This window comes from Pteropus vampyrus, unplaced genomic scaffold (genome assembly GCF_000151845.1).
Source record: "Pteropus vampyrus isolate Shadow unplaced genomic scaffold, Pvam_2.0 Scaffold82, whole genome shotgun sequence".
NCBI lineage: Eukaryota > Metazoa > Chordata > Mammalia > Chiroptera > Pteropodidae > Pteropus > Pteropus vampyrus.
Genome location: NW_011888863.1, coordinates 3,410,677 through 3,415,682, shown reverse-complemented (window position 1 = coordinate 3,415,682; position 5,006 = coordinate 3,410,677). Strand labels below are relative to the sequence as shown.

The window sequence follows — 5,006 nt, the reverse complement described above, 5'->3', positions numbered from 1 at the left end:
AGAACATACAAACTCCACACAGACAGTGACCCTGGCTGGGAAGCAACTTTTTTTCCCTCAAAGTTGTAACAAAATGTTATTTAGGACCTGCTGTACTTACTTTTTATTCTACATCCTCTTCTTTGGCAAGTTCACCTACTCTCATTATTTATGGACATGATCCATCAATCTAGGGTTTTTGCCTAAACTCCAAACCTAAATTTCTAATTCTTAACATTGTCATGTGGATAAGATCAACCAGTTATTTAATAGCTTTTAACATGCCAAGTGCAGAACTAAGCCAGAGGCAGAAATATGAAGAGGCTGAGGATGGTGACTCTGGAGACTATACCTACCTGCATTTAAATCCTGAGTCCAACACCTACAATCCGTGTGACCTGGGAAACTCAATTAGCTTCTCTGTGCCTCAGGTTCTGCATCTATAATATAGAAATAATAATAACAGTACTTTTTCTTAGGGCTGATATAGGGATTAAATCTAAGTTAAAATATGTAAGGTGTTTAGAACTGTGCATAGTACAGACCAAGTGCTATGTAAGCATTAGCTGTTATTATTGGTTATTCTCCTAAAACCCTGAGACAAGTACTATTATTTTATCCCTTTGCACACAGAGAAAACACAGGGAGGTTATTGTGGGTCATGACAGAATCTCAAACTCTAGATGTTCAAATCGTAATTCATCATGTTTCCCAATAAAATTCAACTTTTGCTTGTGTGCCTTTCTTGATTAAGGATGTTCTATCCATCCCCACTACCTCTGCCAACTCCCCAGCTATACCCCAGCTAACTCCCACATCCTAGTTCCAGAGTCGTCTTTATAAAATAATAGTTCTCATATCCCACCCGACCTTACACCCAAAAAATCTCATTTTAAAGCATAATCTCATCACTCTCTTTAAAACCCTCTAAGATCTGGCTCCAGTATATCTTACTTGTTTTAATAATATTGATCTTTCTATCTCACTATATTCTGCATTCTGTTCCAAACCCAAGTTTGCTCATCTCCCTGCACTATCTCCTCAAAATCTCCTACTCAGCCTTCAAAAGCCATTCAAATCGCACCTCCTCTAGTGGGACCCCACTAAACTCAATCCTTTGCTCAAGTGACTAATCTAGTTCATAGCAAGATCTTCTCCCACCTACCTCCAAAGGCCCAACAAACTGATTTTTTAAACTTTAATACATTTTATATTTCAAGAATAATGCATGACTGTTGTAAAACAGACATTAATATGCTGTTAAAAAAAAACAACTAACGCCCCTTTCATCTCCCCTGCCATCCTAATCCCATCCCTCACAAATCACCCCATTTAGCAATTTTTCATGCACCGACAAATATAAACTATGTATATGTGCCTGGTTGCTTTTTTCTTAAAATATTTATCACAGACATCTATATAAATCAGTATATTTTTGCAACTTTTTAACAGCTAAATCGTATTCTAAATCTGTCTTTTATTACAATTATATAAAAGGATCATCCCCTTTCTGTCCCATCTCCTGCATATGAATATTCTCAAGGGTAAATATCATCTCTGTTTGTCCTTACATCTCCAAGAGGACCTCCTACCAAAGCCAAGAATTGCTTAACAAATGTTCAATGAAATACTAACAACATCTGTCATCAACAGTGCTCATTGTGTGTTAAGAAAACAGCTGTTAGTGCTCCACATATATTAGCATATTTAATTCTCATAACCACCCAAATATTCCCATTTCAGAGAAGGCAAAATCACACAGCTAGTAAGGACAAAAGATTCTAATCTACATTTGTCTGACTCTGGAGCCCACTCCCTTCATCCCTATGCCATATCTAAAAACTTTTCATAGAGACATCCTTTGCTTTTTCAGCCAAAGTTGGAGAACAGAAGAGCTCCAAGCATTCTGGTTTAGGCAGGTGAGACTGAGGACAAGAGATGGTTGCAGCTTTAAAGCTAACCTACCATTGAGCCATTCAATCAATGTTTACTAGAAGTTGAATTACTAGCCTCCTCCTCTTCAGGTTCCCCACTACACTCTCCTTCAATAACAGCTGCCACCATTTGTTGAAAATCTGTCATTATTATTTATATTAGTAATTTCTAATTATTTCTAAGACTGACAAAAATGCTATGAGATAAAAATCAGTACCATCATTTTATAGATGAGAAAACTGAGACCCAGAGAAGTTGAATCACTTGCCAATATTAGACTTAATAAACAGCAAAGCCTGGATGCAGGTTGAGGGTCTGTTGGGCTCCAAAGTCCAACACCCCACCCACCCCCCGCTTTTTTTTGTCATACAGAATGCTGCCTTTTAATTCTTAGAGAAAAGATGAACTATGACTTTTTAAAAATTTAAACTCAGTTAAGATCACATTTGACCTCACTTCTGTGATTTAACCAAATTTTCTTTTTCTCACAAAAAGTCAAGCAATGGGCAGAAGAGGTCTGGTACGGCAGTTTCAGAATGCCATAAGCTTCTCAGCCTGCTTACCCCTCAAGTTTCTTGTCTTTGGGCACAAAATGGCTTCTCCACTTAGAAAACAGCATCCATGTTCCAGGGAGGAAGAAGTACAAAGAACAAAAGGCCTAACAAGTGGATGCCTCGAGGTCATCCCCTTATAAGAGCTTTCGGAGGGGAGCCCCATCCAGCTACTTACATCTCATTGCCCAGGCCTATGTCCCTTAGACACCCCCCAACTGCAAGAGATTCTGGAAAATCAAGTTTTTTGTTTTTTAACGGGCCAGGTTGGTCAAACGAACGAAACGGCTTCTGCTGTTGTGAAGAAGGAGGTGGAATGAGTATGAGTTGAGCATCTAGCTGTGTCTGCCCCACAGGGTGATATAAGAGTGCAAGTCATCCTAGAGAATCAAGGTCCCCTGCAGAGAGAAAAGCAATAAAAGAACCTTAAGTCTGTGTTGAAAAGCTCTCTTGGTTGTGCAAAGTCACACACTGATGGGGGTGGAGGCTAAAGAATGTGAAAATTTTACAAAAGCATCCAAGCAGCTGATCCTGAGGAAAAACGGAGTCCCAGGTGACTTCACACAAATCATCCCGGCAGACTCACAGGTTCAACCAGAGTGTTTCCTCCGAGTTGTCACTGTTTTCCTTCCTCCCGCTCACTCACCTCCCATGGTTAATGTACATGAGAACCTGCAAGCTCATTCGACTCTCCTATCACTCACAAGATAAAAGTAGAGCATGTTCAAATTCTGGTTCAAACAAAACAAAATTCTCTACTATGTGTTGTTATGAGAAGCAACATCTTTAGAAAAAAATACACATCGCAGGGACATTATTTAGGAAACTGCAGTCACACAATCAAGCTATATTAAGAAAGCAGGGATGGAGTTTTAGCCTTGTTTTCACTTTCTTCCAGATAAATCCAATAAACTTTCCTAATGAAAATCTTATACAACTTCGTGGTGGCAAGATGACATTTGTGTAAAGTACTGTAAATGAAGAAGGGTGACAGAAAACCAGCAAAAGGACTTCTGTGAGTTAGATCCTAGGCACAGAAATACAAGATAACGTAGGCATATTCAATGATATGGTACAGCAATACATTCATAGCATGGAAAAGTTAATATACTTCCCAATGCGCTCACCCACTTCTTTCCGAGAACTGCCCTGCTTGTCTAAAGAATTTGGCCACTGATTTATGAATGGACTTGCTACTGAAAACAGCATCCTTAGTCTCTCCTTGACCAGGTAAAATTACGTTTTCCCTTGTTAACAAAGACATACACACTAGGAATGAGCATATCTGCTCCCTTGAACATGCATCTATTTTTACGTCAAATGCTTGATTTCCTTAAACAAGAGGTGAAAATACCCAGCCTTACTCTGGAGTTCATAGGGAGTCCATGATACCTATGGCCAGGTCCAAATATTATAGTACTTCATCTCCTTCCTCCATGATCTATATTTGAGACATGAGCCTTTGCCAGAATGACTGCTATTCAATGCAATTAGAGTTTGTAAAATTCCTTCAAGTTATGGACATTTTTAGGTGCACCACTGTACAGAAACCACTAAATGATCTTTCTATTCTGAACTCATTCCACTTGCCAACAGAAACAAGGATGTGTGTGTGGCCCAGTCAAAATGTGAATCACGCCAAGTTCCAGGAAGACATACAACCAAAGTTCAGTCACAAACTGTGATGACACACCCATCTGGACCACTGACTCCAAACCTGTATTTCACAAATAGAAGCTCTTCAAAGGGTACAGGCTGGTACACATTTCACTCAGACCCTTTTCTCCCCTCAACACTGCTTAACAGGTCTACAAACCGAAAACTCCTGGAAGTGCCCATGTTTTAAATCTAAAATCCAGTTGTTTAGTGTTCTAGATCCTTCAAAATGGGGAAAAAAGATTGAAGTAAAAGAAATCCTCACCACTTGGCTTTTTGAAACATTAACAACTAACACCAAACTGGCATCAATAATGACTAAATTTAAAATGAAGAGTATCCAAGAAATAGAAGGGTCTTTGTATTTTGTAGGGAGGGTTAATTCAGTTTAGTTTTTTAATCCATTAGCTCTACTTAATAAAGCCTCACTCTTTGTGGTAGTGATATATGTGACAAAAGCTGTAGGCTTTTTGCCTAGCAAAAAGGTTCTGACGTGCACTGCAATGAATTTGAGAAACAAATGATAAAATATACTACAGATGCAAGAAACTGCACAAGCCCTGAGCAATTTCTGGATAGTGTCAACTTTGGGACAGTTTGATGACTGATTTAATTATGAAATTATCAGCCTTTAGTAGAAGGGAAATGCTGGCTGGAGGACAGACTCCTTGCTTCCTGCATCTCCAAGCAACACACAGCTTCCCTAACCTTAACGCTTTGGATCTCACGCTTCAACTCATCTGTTTGACCATGGCTAAAATAATCATCATCATCATGGGTCCCTGAAAGATTCACAATTGGCTGCTCAATTTTATTTTTCTCAACTTCAGAACAAATATGACTTTCTAAGGAAATTTCTGGAAATAAAAAAGTCATCACAATGCA

The 5,006-nt window shown here is 38.9% G+C and overlaps 1 protein-coding gene across 16 annotated transcripts in view; it reads right to left on the bottom strand.

Moving 5' to 3' along the window:
• The window catches only part of PPFIBP1 (PPFIA binding protein 1), a 154,918-nt gene that overhangs the window by 145,378 nt on the left and 4,534 nt on the right, over nucleotides 1-5,006 (bottom strand). The window lies entirely within an intron of this gene.